The sequence below is a fragment of the Balaenoptera ricei genome, chromosome 1 (genome assembly GCF_028023285.1).
Source record: "Balaenoptera ricei isolate mBalRic1 chromosome 1, mBalRic1.hap2, whole genome shotgun sequence".
In the NCBI taxonomy this organism is placed as follows: Eukaryota; Metazoa; Chordata; class Mammalia; order Artiodactyla; family Balaenopteridae; genus Balaenoptera; species Balaenoptera ricei.
Genome location: NC_082639.1, coordinates 34,821,521 through 34,839,994, shown reverse-complemented (window position 1 = coordinate 34,839,994; position 18,474 = coordinate 34,821,521). Strand labels below are relative to the sequence as shown.

At 36.4% G+C, this 18,474-nt stretch overlaps 1 protein-coding gene and 1 pseudogene across 9 annotated transcripts in view; both read right to left on the bottom strand.

Moving 5' to 3' along the window:
• The window catches only part of CCDC30 (coiled-coil domain containing 30), a 153,574-nt gene that overhangs the window by 76,236 nt on the left and 58,864 nt on the right, over positions 1 to 18,474 (bottom strand). The window lies entirely within an intron of this gene.
• Positions 6,519 to 6,895, bottom strand: LOC132347064 (transmembrane protein 256-like; annotated as a pseudogene).

Below are 18,474 nucleotides of genomic sequence, written 5' to 3'. Positions count from 1 at the left end.
AATGAGAAGAGGAGAGAGGAAAACATATGGCAGATATGTAGACTTCACTTCTCACAGTCCCAGTGATGGGAAGCAGTTTGGACCAAGTCATGGAAACAGGTGGCAGCAAGGACTTCTTTACTTGAAGTCCAGTACCTTTTTCATGGCAAGGTTCTCCACCTCCAAATGAATTAAGGCCACAGCCTTGCTCCCTGGGGCAAGTATCTCTGCCAATTACCCCAAATCAGCTGAGTGGATTTTTGTCAGCTTTGATTATTAATGTCAAATTTTTCCCTGAAAAGCGTTCAGATTGGCCATTTCATCTCCAGTGCCACTTACTTAATCTAGACTACTATCTTTTCATCTGTGGTGAATATCCAGATTAACTGGTCTGTCTTTCCTCTCTGATTCATCTCATGCAGAGTTACTAGGACTATCTCCCTCAAAAGCCCTATAACACTATTCTTGTGCTCAAAACTAGACATTTTCCCCCATACAACAAACCTATATGTTGTGACCTGGCTTCTTGGCTCTTTGCTCCTGTGACCACTATTACACCTGTTCTCCACCATCTCTCCAGTATCTCTTCCCACTTCTGCAACTAGGTTTCATGACTGCGAATCTTGGACTTAGAGCTCACTCTAAACTTAAAACCAGTTTTTAAGAGGGCATAAAATTCAGGGGCCCAAAACTGGCAAAACAATCTCTTCTATTTTAGAACATTTACAAAGATAAAAATTTGGCTACACCTAGGCAATATTTTCTCATTTCACTCAGAAGGTATCCTTTAATATGGTATATAAGTAAAAACTGACATCTATTGTTTCCATTGGATGATCTATTTCTAGGTTTTTGCCCAGACAAAATTTAATTGCATCTATTAGTGTTTGTGCCAAAACACAGTATGCATTTGTCTAAGTCTCAAAAGTTTCTGTGTATGATACTTTTGGTGGAAAAGTAGAAATACAAGAGTTAGAGGGCAAGATTAACAACAACAGCAGCAAAAAAGGAAGAAAGAAAGAAAAAGAAAGGAAGGAAGGAAGGAAAATTCTCAAAACAATTATCAGACATAATGTTAAATAAAATAGCAAAAAACAAACCTCTCTGCAAAGTATAGTCTTAATTATTTAAAAAATACATATATATGTATGTATACAGAAAAAAGACAAGAAAGAAAAATTAGGACATTAACATCTCTCCCTGGGGGGAATTATGGGTTATTATAATCTCCTTATACTTTTCCATGCTTTCCAGATTTTCTAAAAAAGCATGTATTTATTTTTAAAAGCAGGAAAAAACGTTTAAAAATGTAATAACATACCAAAAAACAAACTTTCTGGGGAATTCTTAGAACTAATTTTTCCATGCACATCATTTGGAAATGAATGTCAAATTTTTATAATAATCAAGCCAAATAAAATGTACCCCCCAAATAATTAAAGTGATATGGGATTTTCTCAGTTTACCAGAGCTCCTCTCTCTCTTCCTTTGGGCTTTGAGTCTCTACTTCCAAAATTGGTACTTTAGACACAAGATCTTTACAGATATTTTCAGTTGTAATTAAATTAGCAGCTGCAGTTTTTCTCCCTACAGTAAAATGATTTAATTGCTCAAATTCTTGTGAAAGCTTCAAGACCTGTAAAGTTAAGTGAAAAGACAAATATTCTATTTTGCATACTCTTATGCATGCCTGTGTATTGATTCCCTTAAATGCTTAAATAATTATTGGCTTAAATAATATAAATTGGCATCCAAATTGAAGTCTTATTCCAATTTAACAATTTGCAGTTGTTACATAATTTAATCCATTTTTACCATAGGCACAAGAGTGCGTAAGTCCATGGTTTTAAATAAAGGGGGTATTTTTGGTCTTTGGGATTGGCTTCCCAGAGTGCCGTTTAGGGTTTTGTTCTATCTTTTAACAAGCAAAAAGATGTAATACTCTATTAGAGCTTTTACATTATTATCACATATTTTTGTTCTCAAGTTTTGAGTGTACTTCATTGATTCATAAAAGCAATAATATACTGTTGCAAGAAAACATTAGAAAGAATACTAGTTATGCATTACAGAGAACATATTTCTTCCAGTCTGCTCCTATTTGTTTGGAAATACTTGAACATATAAGGGCTCCCAGACTGTCGTAGTGATTCTCAAACTTTAGTGAATAAGAGCATCACCTGAGGAGTTAAAAGAATGCAGTCTCACATCGCCACCCCACTCCTGAGATTCAGATCTGTGGTCTGGGCTGGGAAATGGGAATTTGTATTTCAAATAAGTCTCCCAGGTAATTCTGATGCAAGTGGATGCTTTGAGAATCACTGGTCTGCTGTGTGGTTCGGCAAAACATTTGTTCAGGTTTTTGTTTTGTTTTGTTCTTTGACAAACAGATTCCTTTCCTCAAAGACTGCTCTTTATATCTTCATATAAAATGAAAGAATGCCTCCAGAAGGCAGTAGAAAGGGTGGATGGGGGACAGTTCCAAGAGTGGAAGATGAATCCCTCTCCAAGTATTGCACGAAGATAGACAAAAACCTGCCTGACTCCCATTCTGAGCCTCTCTGAAACTGCAAAGTTTTTAATAGTTACTATGTTTGATTCTAAGAACACAATGGATTTAATTCTAAAGATCAATTTACGTTCCTTAAAGGAATCCTTTTGGTCTCCTAGGCCTTTTCAATTTTCTGAAGAAAAATTACAGTGTGTGATACGGGTTATAATCTCATAACTCCATATAATCTTATACGGACTATAACCTCTCCAGGGAGAAAGCTGGTTTTACACTGGACCTTAGGCGGTGGGAAGATACGGACAGGTGAAGAAGAGACTATAGCATATTTTAAGCATGATCAGTATGGTCAAAGGTATAGTGTGGAACTGAGTATGGAGTATTTGTGCAGAAGTGAGGAGGATGGTCTTACTGGAGTAGAGGCTACAAGATGAGGAGCCGAGGAAATAAGATTGAGGGGGAGGGATCAGATTATGAAGGGACCTGAAAGACAAGAATTTCCTTAATGAGCTTGCATTATTTTTGTAAGCAGGATAACAGATTCCAAAATGCTACTTCGTCACTGATTTTTATAGTCACTGTAAAAATTTAAACATTAAAAATAGTAAATGTTAGTTTCTTAAGAAGTAAAGAAAGCCAAACAGAATTTAGACTTGATGTTCCAGCAAACTGAGACTTGCTGAAGGTTTCCGAAGAGGAAGGTGACTTTGACACTAAGTGCTTTCTAGGTATATTGGATTTTCATAGGACAAAGTTGGTGGATATCGCAGGTGGGCAGCTTTGCTCTTTATCATGAAGAAAGGTAAATCCATAGGACCTTTCATGGCACAGATGCTGTGCAACAGGACCAACTCTGTTCCACAGGCTCCTCCCTACCAAAATTTTATCCTGGTTACATAGCTCAGTCTCATCATCAGCCATATTCAAGTACCATAAAGTATTCAGTTGACTGTTCCACTTTATGCTTGAGGCCCTAGAGTAGGCAGGACAGAGCTTAGGCTGAGAATCACCAGGCAACTTGGTAGTTGTTTAATATCCCAAGTCTGGTGTTCATATCTGTAAACTGAGGAAGCTGGCCTACATGAACACACCCCTTTCCAGCCCAAATAAAACCACAGCCTATAAAACAGGGGCTTTAGTAAATACATAAAATACAATTTTTTAAAGCCACTCTTAGCAAGACTACCTTTAAGTCTAAAGCACTCTATGTTCTAAAGAGAAACTGGAATACAACTAAAGAATCAAAGCTTCAAAATGGAAACTTTTAATGAGTAAAATTTTGATGGAAACAGAATACATATAGTCTCAAAGTACCTCCCCACAAAATATTTATTAATTGCAAAGGGAACAGGAATAACTTTACAGTGGAGAAATCTGGCAGTGAGTACCATACCCAAAGTAAACAGAACAAAAGGATATCCTTTTGTCTTCTGATACAATGCACTGAGAAGGATATAACATCACTTCTGTAGTATTCCTGCCAAAATTATGTAACCTAAATTATATTGTGAGGAAACATGAGAAAAATCCCAATTGAGGGACATTCTTCAGAACAAATGATTTGTACTCTTCAAAAATAGCAAAGTCACGAACAACAAAGAATGAGGAACTGTTGCAGATTCAAGGAGCTTTCGAGATGTGACAATGAAATGCAATGTACAGTCCTGGATTGGACCTTGGACTAGGAAAAAAAAAAAAACGTCCTTTTGCTATAGAGTGGGACAATTAGTGGAATTTGAATACAAGCTGTAGATTAGATAATAGTACTATATTAATATTAATTTCCTGATTTTGAGACTTGTACTGTGATAAAAAGATGTCACTGTTTTTAGCAAACATACATGGAAACATTTGGGGGTAAAGGAATATTATGTCTCTAATCTCTGAGGGTAGGAAAAGTGTGTGTGTGTGTGATGCAAGAGAGAGAGGCTGATAAAGCAAATGTGGTACGGTGTTAACATTGGGAGGGGTAAAAGTACATGGAAAGTCTTTATACTATTTTGCAACTTTTCTGTAAGTCTGAAATTATTTCAAAATAAAAAGTCTTTTAAAAGAGAGGGAGAGAAAACCAGATTACCAGGACAGTGATCTGGATCTCTGGTTTTATACTGTATTCTTCTCACTTCATTTCATTCTCTATGTTAAGTTTTCTGATGATATTTTGGAAGACAAGATCCTTCAGTTGTACATTGTGATGAAAACTCATCTTGCTGACAAGGTCCCCAAAACAAAGCTTAGATGTAGGATGTGCCCTACATATCTATCCTCCCAGGCAGCGAACCCTATTTGCTGGACCTTTCCCTCCTTAGGTCACATACTATTTGATCTATGTCCCAATCCCTCAGCAACTTACTCCCTGACTTCAGGGTAACAACTTCATATAGGATAAATTTGGCCTTGATTTAGTCCTCCACTTCACATGTGGTATTAAAATATAACTCAATATATTTTAACTGTTGTGTTCAAGCCTTTAGTCCTTCCTACCATTTTAATCAACATCAAGAGAGTGACTGAGGAAGGGACTTTTTCAACCAGGAGTTGATGATAACCTAATAGGTAGAACTCTAGAAGTTACACTACTGGCAGTCTCTCCATTTAGTGTTGGACTAACCCTCATCTGGTAGTGCCATTTTATACTTGGGGAATGAATTGAGGTTGGGACGTTTAAACATTTTCTGGATTCTAAGTATAAGCCTAGTTTTCAGTATAATTGGGAAAGATGCTTTGATTCTAAGTCTTTAAAGTTGAAGACATTTTAGTAAACCTCTGTTTTTGCATTTTTTATAGTGGTAAAATATAAAAAACATAACATCTACCATCTTAACCATTTTTAAGTGTGCAGTTCAGTGGTATTAAATACATCCACATTGTTGTGCATCCATCACCACCATCCACTCCCATAACTTTTTTCATTTTGTAAAACAAACTCTATACCTATTAAATAACTCCCCAATTTTCCCCTCCACATAGCTCCTGGCAACCAGCATTCTACTTTCTGTCTCTATGATTTTGACTACTCTAAGTACCTCATATAAGTGGAATCAAATAGTATTTGTCTTTTTGTGACTGGCTTATTTCACTTAGCATAATGTACTCAAGGTTCATCCATGCTGTAGCATACTGCAGAAATACCTTTTTTTTTAAGGCTGAATAATATTCCATTGTATGTATATACCACATTTTGCTTCATCATTCATTCATTGATGGACACTCGGGTTGCTTCCACATTTTAGCTATTGTGAATAATGCTGCTATGAATATGTGTGTACAAATATCTGTTCAAGTCTCTGCTTTCAATTCTTTTGCATATATACCCAGAAGTAGAATTGCTGGATTATATGATAGTTCTATTTTTGAGTTCACCTTTTACATTATAATATGTGCTTTAAAAACTGAGCCATTGGGAAGCTTATTTAAAGTAAAAAATTTATAGATTAATCCTAAGAGTGAAGTACTGGCTGAAGTCTGAATATTTATTCTGAAATACAGCTTGATTTATAATCCACACTTTAAGGCAATTTATTCTATAATAATAAAAGAAACTCCAATTTCCAAGTTGTCTTTTACTGAAATTAGTTTCTTTTTATCTTATCCTCATAAAAGATATGTCATACATCAAACATTTAAATACATAATAATTTAGTCTCACCTTTGTTTCTAATTCAGAATTCTCTCTTTGTAGCAGGTCATACACTATTAAAAAATCGTCTCTGTCTTCTGCTGCCCCTGGAAGACTTTGAATTTCATTATAAAGGCATATAAGTTCTGACTTTGATTTTTGCAATTCCTGATTAAGAAATGACAATATTTAGTAGAATAAAATAAGACTTTCCATAGAAAAGGTATACTATTGCTAAAAAGGAATCTTTGAAATGATTCTGACAAATTTTTTGCTTTAAATATTTCAACCTGTCCTCTGGCAGACAGACTCCTTTCTTTAGTAAAGCAAAGATTCCTTAAATCAATTAATTAAGCTAAGCATTCTTTTTCTAAATTTGCCTTTCTCTTTTAATGCCCTCCCTGCTCCAATTCTGAAAAAAAGTACCCAGAAATTAAACACAAGGAAGCTCAAAGAGCCAAGGCAAGCCAGCCCAAGAGTAGCAGGCTCCCTCCTGCAGTGGCCAAAGTCTGGGCACTGGGGTCTCCACTCAGAGCCTGATAGTAAAAGCTGGTGCAGCATAAGATAGTTCTAGAAGCTAGCAGCAACCGGCCCAGAGGGGCTTTCTGCACAGGGGCAACCCTAACAGGGTCAGGCTGGGTAAGAAGTGTTGTTTGTTGGTCTTGTCAAAGAGATCCTTCCCATAGAAAACCAGGAACTGGGCTCCGTGCCCTGTAGGAGGCCAAGCCTAAGGCCCTGGCTCTGGACAAGGCACCCAGGCAGCGGAAAGCAGCCCCTGGACCGGCCAATGGTTATGGATGGTGACATGCCATAAGCATTCTTAATTTCTATCATTTATAGGTTCAAAGACTGGGTTTCTAGTTAACCCTACTTTATGCAAGGCTTGTATAGAGGTAAATCTTCAGCAACTCCTGCATTAGTTATATTACCTGTTTTAAAATGTATCTTTTTAAAGTTACTTTTTATAGGACAGGTCCTATGTGGTTTACCTTTAATCTTGTGACAACCCCATAAGGTAGGGTTATTGAAACTGAGGCTCAGAGAACTAAAGTGATCTGCCTAAATTCATATAGCCAGGAAGTGGAAAAGTTGAGATCCAAACTGTCTGACTGACTTCAAACACTGTGTTCTTCACTACAAATTACGCTCTTACTTAATAATGCATATTCAGTGACTTAATCAACTAATGTTTCCTTTAATCCTCTGATTTTTTTTCCATATTCATGAGAGAAAACATTTTAGTTAGATGTAGATTTTAATCAAATTTCTGCATTGATGACATGGAATATGCAGTGTTTGATTGGTGGATGACGGGGCCTGAGAGTCAGGCCATGGTGCCCTATGAAGGAACAGGTGACATAAAATTTATTTAGGAGAGGAGTTACTTGGTATATTCCTAAAAGCTTGAGATCAGAGAGGGAGGAAAGTGTTGATGAGGAAGGCACTGGGCAAAAAGGAAAGAAGGTAGGGAGTGGCCACCCAAAACCATAGCAAGAGGGCAAGTAGTATCAATGTCCTACCTCATTTCATGGAAAATTCCTATAAGTCATCAGCATGGGATATAGAGTATTGTGCTAGCTCTCACCCACTCTGCAAACTGATTGTCACCATCCTCTAAATTAGTGATCTAGACTTCCATGAACTCACTTCCAGGTCTCTCTTCCAAATATAGGCTGGTATGTCTCCTGATAAACTTTTCCAAGATGGTAGGACCAGCAGTTAAAAGGAGAGACAAGTCCGGGCCACTATGACCACCATAATAATCAAATCCCTTCTACTTAAAGGACTCTTTCTGGGTAGTGTTGGAACTCAGCCTGGAGAAACAACAGTCACCCCATTGTTACTGATATAAGTAATATTCTATAGCTGCAATTTATTTTAAAATAAAAATGAATAATAACATGAAATCCCTAAATTACAAATGCAAAAAGAGGAAAATAACATCCTGAATGGCAAAATACCTCACTTTCAACTTTCAAAGCCTTCTGCACAGTATTAAGATCAGATGTCAATTGCTTTTTCCTTTCTCTCCCTTCTGACAACTCACTTTCAAATATTTCAATTTTTTCTTGGCTCATTTTCAATATCTGCAAAAAGTATTTTACATAATTAATTCTATATACAATAATCATGTATACTATAAGTTCTGATAATACTTTTCTGCCTAAACAATTATAAAGTCATCTAGGGAAGAGACAAACCTGGGAAAAAATAGTTCATGGTACCATAGCTCATAAGATAGGTTTTCCTCTCTAAGCCTGTTTTCTCAACTGTAAAATGGAACTAATACTTGTCCTATGTACATTATAGCCATCAGAGTAGGAGTCAAATGTGATTTTGAAAGTAGTTTGTAAGTTTTAAGCACCTACCAAATACAAGGAATTTTTGTTATCTTACCAAATTGATGATAATAATAATAGTAATTTCAAAAATAATGAGAGCAACTACTATTCTATTTATTTAGTGCTTACCATATGTCAGACATTATAGTAAATGCTTTACATGTATTATCTAATTTTGTTTCCCAGTACCCTTATGACATTAGAACTATTATTATATTCTTTTTACAGAGAACATAGGTGAGGCTCAGATAGATTAGGTAATTTGTGCAAGGTCACACGGTCAGGACTGGGATTCAAACCAAGGCTAATTTATAAGCCCTTGCTCTTATTTTCATTTTATTTTAAAAAAACTGAGGTATAATTGACATAGCACATTTTATTAGTCTCAGGTGTACTACATAATGATTCAATATTTGTATATTTTGCAAAATGATCACCACAATAGTTCAGTTAACATCCATCATCACACAGTTGTGATTTTTCCTCTACTTTCAAATATGTAATACAATCTTATTAATTATAGTCACCATGCTGTACATCATATCCCCATGACATTCATTTTATAACTGGAAATTTGTACTTTTCGATTTCCTTCATCCATTTCACCCACTCCCAACCCCCTGCTTCAGGCAACAACCAATCTGTTCTCTACATCCATGATTTTTTGTAATTTTTTTTTTTTAAGATTCCACATGTGAGATCATATGGTATTTATCTCTTTCTGTCTGACTTATTTCACTTAGCATAATTGCCTCAAAGTCCATCCATGTTGTTGCAAATGGCAAGGTTTCAGTATTTTTTAATGGTTGAATAATATTTCATTGTGTATATATACCACATTTTCTTTTTCCATTCATCCCTTGATGGACACTTGGGGTGTTTCCATGTATTCATTATTGTAAATAACGCTGGAATGAACATGGGGGTGCATATATCTTTTCAAATTAGTGATTTTGTTTTCTTTGGATAAATACTCAGAAGTGGAATTGCTGGATCATATGGTAGTTCTATTTTTAATTTTTTGAGAAATCTCCATAATGTGCTGCACCAATCTCCATAGTGGCTGCACCAATTTACATCTCCACCAATAGTGCACAAGGGTTTCCTTTTCTCTACATCTTCACCAACACTTGTTATTTCATGTCTTTTTGATAACAGCCATTCTAACAGGTGTGAGGTGATATCTCATTGTGGTTTTGATTTGCATTTCCCCGATGACTGGTGATGTTGAGCATCTTTTCATGTGCCTGTTGGCCATCTGTATGTCTTCTTTGGGAAAATGTCTATTCAGACTCTTGGCCCATTTTTTAATCAATTTTTTTTTCTATTGAGTTGTATGAGTTCTTCATATATTTTGGATATTAACCCCTTGTCAGATATATGATTTGCAAAGATTTTCTCCCATTTGGTAGATTGTCTTTTCATTTTATTGATAGTTTCCTTTGCTGTACAGAAGCTTCTTAGTTTGACATAGTCCCACTTGTTTATTTTTGGTGTCAGATCCAAAAAATCATCACCAAGACTGATGTCAAGGAGCCTACCACCTGTTTTCTTCTAGGAGTTTTATGGCTTTAGGACCTACATTCAAGTCTTTAATCCATCTTGAGTTAATTTTTGTGGATGATGTAAGAGAGTGTTCCAGTTTCATTCTCTTGCATATAGCTGTCCAGTTTTTCCAGCACCATTTATTGACGAGACTGTCCTCTCCCCATTGTATACTCTTGGCTCCTTTGTCATAAATTAATTGACCATATATGTGTGGATTTACTTCTGGGCTCTCTATTCTGTTCCACTGATCTATGTGTCTGTTTTTATGCCAATACAATAGTGTTTGGATTATTACAGCTTTTAAGATAGTTTGAAATCAAGGAGCATAATGCCTCCAGCTTTGTTGTTCTTTCTCAAGATTGCTTTGGCTATTCAGGGTCTTTTGTGGTTCCAGACAAATTTGAGGACTATTTGTTCTATTTCTGTGAAAAATGCCATTGGGAATTGTGATAGGGATTGTACTGAATCCGCACATTGCTTTGGATAGTATGGACATTTTCACAATATTAATTCTTCCAATCCATGAGCATGGAATATCTTACCATTTATTTGTGTCTTCTTTATTTCTTTCATCAATGTCTTATAGTTTTCAGTGTATAGGTCTTACATCTCTTTGGTTAAATTTATTCCTAGGTATTTTATTCTTTTTGATGCAATTGTAAATGTGATTGTTTTCTTAATTTCTCTTTCTGATATTTGTTATTTGTTTGTTATTATGCAATAGATTTTTGTATATTGATTTTGTATGCAATTTTATTGGATTTATTTACTAGTTCTAACAGTTTTTTGTCGTAGTCTTTAGGGTCTTCTATGTATAATATCATGCCATCTGCAAATAGTGACAGTTTTACTTCTTCCTTTCCAATTTGGATGCCTTTTATTTCTTTTTCTTCTCTGATTGCTCTGGCTAGGACTTCCAATACTACATTGAATAAAAGTGGCAAGACTGGGCATCCTTGCCTTATTCCTGATCTTAGAGAAGAAGCTTTCAGCTTTTCACTGTTGAGTATGATGTAAGCTGTGGTCTTGTCATATATGGCATTTATTATGTTGAGGTACATTCCCTCTATACCCACTTTGTTGAGAGTTTTTATCATAAGTGGATGTTGAATATTTTCAAAAGCTTTTTCTGCATCTATTGATGCATCATATAATTTTTATCCCTCATTTTGTTAATGTGTTGTATCACACTGATTGATTTACAGCTGTTGAACCATCCTTGCAGCCTTGGAATGAATCCTACTTGGTCATGGTGTATGATCCTTTTAATGTATTGTTGAATTCGGTTTGCTAATATTTTGTTGAGGATTTTTGCATCTATGTTCATCAGGGAAATTGGTCTGCAATTTTCTTTTCTTGTGGTGCCTTGTTTGGTTTTGGTAACAGGGTAATGCTGGCTTCATAAAATGAATTTGAAGGTGTTCCCTCCTCTTCTATTTTTTGGAAGAGTTTGAGAAAGATTGATATTAATTCTTCTTTGAATGTTTGGTAGAATTCACCAATGAAACTGTCTAGCCCTTACTTTTATTTATTTTTTATTTATTTTTATTTTTATATATTTATTTATTTATTTATTTATATTTACTTATTTTGGCTGTGCCAGGTCTTAGTTGCGGCACACAGGATCCTTAGTTGCAGCATGCAGACTCTTAGTTATGACATGCAGACTTCTTAGTTGCAGCATGCAGACTCTTAGTTACAGCATACATGTGGGATCTAGTTCCCTGACCAGGGATTGAACCCAGGTCTCCTGCACTGGGAGCATGGAGTCTTACCCACTGGACCACCAGGGAAGTCCCTAGCCGTTACTTTTAATATCTACTTTATTCAGACTTGCCAAAGTGTATTTCCTTTTGTGTACAAAAACCTATTAGGAACTTAATTTGAGGTCAAAATGCAGCCTAGTGAATACAGAGTGAGAATCGAGAGAATCTCCTTAATATTGCCATGAAGCTGCAGAATCTTCTCCACTGGCAGAGCAAACCTGTCAAGTGAACTAACTGCATATTTGGATTGGCCAGTCAGGGAGCAGTATGAACTTGACAAATCTATACTCTCTAACTTGGGAATTGTGTAATGATATGTCGGAAAAGAGTCCTACCAGATCTGTCCTACTATTTACCAACAGTGGGACCCTGAGCCAGTTACCTAACTTTTCTTAGTCTCAGTTTCCTCCTCTGAAAAATAGGGATAATGATGGGCACCTCGACTGTACAAAGTATATGTAAATGGCAGTTTATATTATTATTGGATTGTTCTGAATTTTCATATTTACTCTTTAGTTGGACAACACCTTTAAATCATCCTTACAATTTCAACATACTAGTTTATCCTAAATACATTTTTAATGGGTTCCTTCCTGAATGACTAATCCTGGAAGGTTTTCTGTAACCACTGATCACAATCATAGGATGTAGATTTACCATACCTTTTGTCTATTTTCAGTAATTCTTAAGCAACCTTATGGAGTCTGCCTCATCTGTATTAGAAAATGTAACTGAAAATGATCTTTTTATTTCTTACCTCATTCAAATATTGTACTTTCACTGTCTCTTGACCTTTCATACTGGTTTCTCGTCTGTCTTCCTATATTACTGATAATTCAGGCTCTAAGAGGGAAACCTTAATCCAAATAAACCATCAGTTAAAATACATACGTATATGTGTTGTTTTAAAAAAATACTGAAAAGATAAGCTACATTTCTTAAGTGTCTTTTCCAGAGGCTACACCCCTGAAATCTCCCTTACCAACAAGTTTTACCTTTTTTCTGATCTTGGATCCTTTGAAGAGTTGCTTTATTATATATTTGAGCCCTTGCTCTGTTTGCAACTTAACGAAAGGGAACAAGTACTATTAGAGAAACATACTAGAGAATCCTGATGATTCTGAATTAATCAAGCTGATAATTTACCTTATTTTTTTTAACTTTACGAAAGTAATTTGTTATTGTTGATTGGCCCAGTAACAAATGCAAAGGAGGTTTATGAGTATTTAGATGTAATTCAGAAACAGAAGACACCAACATTGATATTACTTATTACTTTTATTCAGAATTAGGTTTCAAAAGAAACTTCAATTTGAAGTTTTTAATTTAATTCAGAGATAAAAATATTCCTTTACTTAGGCTGAAGAAAGGAAAGAGTTGATTCACCAAAGCTTTTTATCTAACTAATTTGGGGGAAAGTATTCTGGAGTTTGCTTATATTTCTAGGTTCATAACTTACTGCTAGATGTGTATTTAACCTACAGATTAAAAAAATAAATTCATTAGTTTAGTAAAGCTGGTTATCAATAATTTACCTTTCTCATGTTTAATATCAGTAAAACAGAAATAGCAATCCCAAATTGATGAGTTGGAAGAAATGGGGAATGCTACTGGAAAAACGGATGCTAAAACCCAAGTGTAACTTTTATACATCCTCCTGTCCAGTGGTATGGACAAAAGACCTACTTAAAAATCATGTTGACTTAGCAGCAGTGCACAAGGATATAGGGAAGGATATATCTTTTCCCCAGCTCAGCTTCTCCCTCTGCATTAGCTGCCATCTGCACTGGCGAACGTTTCTGCACATCCACACATGACATGCTACTTAGTCCCACCCTTACCACCTGTGATTCCCCAGTGCCAAGTGCAGGAAATGTTTCAACTCTTAAAAATGAAAACTCCCCCCATTTCTTTTGTGTTTTCTCAGGACAAGAATGTCATGTATTTTAATGCTATAACTTTTAAGAGATAGATTTTCAAAAGAAAATATATTTGAAATTTACCATAATTTGTGGCACACTAAATACAGTCATGCATTTAGGCAATTTATGTACTTCATGAGACCGACGATCAAAGTTTAAAGCAGAAAAACACAGGGAAGGGGCCGCAATAATGTGAGAAATGAGCAATGGGATATAGAGACCTCTAGGCAGCTGAAGGGAGTCTCCTACCTCACCTGTCAGCCAGCAGTAAGCAAAGAGGAGAACTAACGGACTTCTAGGGAATCCCCTCATTGGCACAGGGTAGCCGCCAACAACTGTGGAGAACGGTGTAACAGTTCAGAATTTTCCACTCTCAATGTTCTACTGTCTGAAAGGTGGGGGCCATCTAATACTCTGAACCAAATTGTGCCTCCCAGGCACTGTGTGACTAGAGTTACTGCCATCCCCCCATGTGCTTGTGTTGTGCTGTCCTCTCTCACAGGCACAGTCAGATGAGATGGCAGCTGCAGCCCCTGTAGAGAATAAAACACTGCCCAGTCATCACCTCCTGGTAGAGATGATTTATGTGCTCAGTGCTGGGCATGTTGTAACCCCCGTGAGTTATAATATGCTCCCCCTATGAATCCTCACGAGACTTGGTATGATGTAGAAAATGAGCTCTAGGGCCAGACAAACCTGGATCAATTCCTGGCTCTGCCTCTTACTTTGGTCAAGTTCTTCTATGTTCTCTCAAATATGAAATGGAACATACCCACTTACTTTGGGGAGGGCTGTTATAGGGATTATATAAGATTATGTTTGTAAAACAAGATCATGGCATACGACCAATGTTCAACATATCATGACTACTGTTATTCCTGCCAGATACCTAGCATTTCTTCCATTTTAAGCATTTTCTCTGAGAACATGCATACTAGCAGCACTAAGATGGCGTATTTAATGGTAAATCTGTCTGCATATAAAAACAGGTAAAGAACACAGTCATATGTTGAGGAGTCTGCTTGATTTAAGGGAATATTTTCTAAATTATTTGTTCTTTTGAAGTCACAGGACTCCCCCCTTCCTTTTATATTCAAAAGAATTTTTTCTTTTTTAGAACATTGTTTATATGTATGTATGTATGTATGTATTTTTGGCTGCGTTGGGGCTTCGTTGCTGCGTGTGGGCTTTCTCTAGTTATGGCGAGCAGGGGCTACTTTTTGTTGCAGTGTGTGGGCTTCTCATTGGATGGCTTCTCTTGTTGCAGAGCATGGGCTCTAGGTGCGCGGGCTTTAGTAGTTGTGGTGCATGGGCTCGGCAGTTGTGGCTTGCAGACTCTAGGGCACAGGATCAGTAGTTGTGGCGCACGGGCTTAGTTGCTCCATGGCATGTGGGATCTTCCCGGACCAGGGCTGGAACCTGTGTCCCCTGCATTGGCAGGCAGATTCTTAACCACTGTGCCACCAGGGAAGTCCTCGAAAGAATTCTTATGGGGAAACTGTCTACAGAGTGTCCTCAAGTGGAGGCCTCTCTGGTTGATGTGGAGGCAGAAGACCTAGAGACTTGCATCTGTGGAACATCAAGAACCCCTGAAACACAGTTTGGAAACTGCAGTGGCAAAAATATGGGTTTTGTAGTTAGTTGAAATCTGAAATCTTGACTTCCACATTTGTGCATTTGTGATCTTGGTTTCCTCATCTGTAAAGCAAGGTGAACGATACCTACCTCCCCAAATTTCTGTTAACATTAAATGAGTTATGCCAACACCCCGCCCAGCAGAGTCATTGCAACATTATAGGTACTCAGATCTTAGTTTCTATCCTTTCACTTACTTTTTTTGTAGTATACAGAAAATAAAGTAGCTAGAGGTCAGGAATAATTGCATGAGACACCCAAGTACCTGTCTAAAAGCTGAAGATCCATGAAAAGGAAAGCATGGCACTAGGTCAAGATCTGGAAATGAGCTCATGGGAAAGGGCTGTTACTCTTTACCTAATGGTTACAGCACTCAGTTCACTTAATTCCTCTGCTGAGAATGACCCTTTACTTAATACTTATTGTTGTCACCATCACCCAGCTGCTAAACACAATCAAGGAAGCTTGAGGTTTTTTCTTCATGAAAGATTAAGAGAGAACTGTGAAAGCAAAAATCTATTTATAGTTACATCCTCTTTCCTCAGGAAATGACTTTAAAAAATCATTTAAGTATAACTACTTATTCATCAAGTACCTTTTCTAGTTTTAAAGACTTCTACTTTAAAGAGAAGAAACATTTACTTACAATGATCCTCATTACCTCATTCCAGCTGGCTCTACATGGGATGAAGTAAGTGAAAGGATCAGTGAGAGTCAATAAAAGCCTTATTATTTTAGAAATCCACACATATTTCAAGTCTTAATGACAAGGAAAAGAAAACTGGTTTCTATCACAGCCTACAAGATTGAGATTAGACACAGAAAAAAATTTCTGATACTTAATATTAAACATTAGGGAGAAAAACTGTATGATCTTCTTTTCTGAACATCTTTTAAAATAAGATAGATGCTCATTTATTCAGAATGTCATAGACAACATCTATCATAGAGGGAGGTAGATTAACCAGTTATTCTACAAGGATCTTCTCTGTTGTCAAGAATGCTATGATACAAAGGGCCACAAGGTGTCATATCTCCCTTCAAGAAAGAACTTGCCACATTCTTCTCAGGCAGCCTCCAGTGAATGACTGAGCATGGTGAGGATATTAAAGCCTGGTCATTTCTGGTCAGTGTGGATCCTCTACAGGTTATCATTGTGCCAAAGCCCTTGCTGGCCTGGCTGAGACTTCTCAGAGCTGCAATATAGTCTGATGCTCTTCTTATCCAATCTTCCTTCCTTCTCTCTCTTCTTTAAGAGATGCCAGGACTGCATCATGACCTGAAGGTTTTGCCCATGTCTAATCCTTCTTTTTATCCTTCACAGGTACCACCCCAAACAACTGTTTTGCAATTCTAAGTTCATCTTGGTGCCTGATTCCCAGAGTGGCCTCCTTCAGGTGAATTTATGGATGACAGAACAAGGAATGGGCCACTATCATGGTCACCATCAAAAACAAAAGAAAATGATGATTTGATTAAAGACATAAATATAAATACCCAAGAAGCTCAGTGAACTGCAAGAAGGATGAACTCAAAGAGACCCACACTGAGGCACAGTATAATCAAACTATTTGAAAGACAAAGAAAGAAATAATCTTGAAAGCAGCAAGAGAGAAGTGACGTCACATACAGGGGATCTTCAATAAGATTACCAGCAGATTTCTCATCAGAAACTTTGGAGGCCAGAAGGCAGTGGGCAGATATATTCAAAATGCTAAAAGAAAAAAAAACTGTCAACCAAGAATCCTATATCCAGCAAAACTGTCCTTTCAAGAGTGAGGAAGAAATTAAGACATTCAAGATCAACAAAAGCTGAGGGGGTTTGTTACCACTAGACTTGCCCTATGGGAAATCCTAAAGGGACTCCTGCATGGTGAAATCAAAGGATACTAAACAGTAACTCAAAGCCATATGAAAAGATAAAGATCTCAGTAAAGGTACATACATGAGCAATTATAAACGCTAGTATTATTGTAACTTTGGTTTGAAACTCCATTTTTTGTTTTCTACATGATTTAAGAAACTAATACATTGTTTTAAAACTATTATTATCTAAAAGCTAGTACCACTGTAACTTTGGTTTCTAATTCCACATTTTGGTTTCTGCATAGTTTAAGAAACTAATGCATTTTAAAAAGCAATCATTAGTTCATGTTTTTGGACACACAAGATACAGAGATGTAATTTTGTGACATCAATAACTGAAAAGGATGGGGGCAGAGCTGTAAATAAGCAGTTTTTGCATATTATTGAAGCTAAACTGGCATAAATTCAAATTAGGGTGTTATAACTTTAGCATGTTAAATGTAATCCCTATGGTAACCACAAAGAAACCAGTTATAGAATATACTCAAAATGAAATGAAAAGGGACTTAAAGTGTTTCATTACAAAAAAATCAACTACATACAAGAGAGACAGTAATGCAGGAAATGGAGGACAAAAAGCTATAAGGCACGTAGAAACAAATGGCAAAAAGACAGAAGTAAGTCTTAGTTTAATAAGTACTTTAAATATAAAGGGAGTAGTTTCTCCAATCAAAAGACAGAGATTGGCAGAATGGATAAAAACAAAATATGATTCAACTACATATTGTCTATAAGAGATTCACTTTAGATCCAAAGACACAAAGAGGTTAAAAGTGAAAGGATGAAAAAAATTTTCCATGCTAATAGTAACCAAAAGAGATCAGGGTTGGCGAAACTAAAATTTGATGAAATAGACTCTATTTTTTAAAACTCTTTTTGGCCATACCCCATGGCATGTGGGATCTTAGTGCCCAGACCAGGGATCAAACCTGTGCCACCTGGATTGGAAGTGCAGAGTCTTAACCACTGGACCACCATGGAAGTCCCAGACTTTAAATCAAAAAGGTTACAAGTGACAAAGAAGTACATTATATTTTAATAAATAGTTCAATACAGCAACAAGATATAAAAATTATAAATATTTGTGTACCTAATAACCAACCAAAATGTAAAAATTGGGAGATAAAAAGAAGAAATAAACATTCCTACAATAAGAGTTGGAGACTTCAATACCTTGCTCTCAATAAGGGATAAAACAACCAGATGTAAGATAAGTAAGGAAGCAGAGGACTTGAGCAACACAATAATTCAATGAGATCTAACAGACAGGGGACTTCCCTGGTGGTCC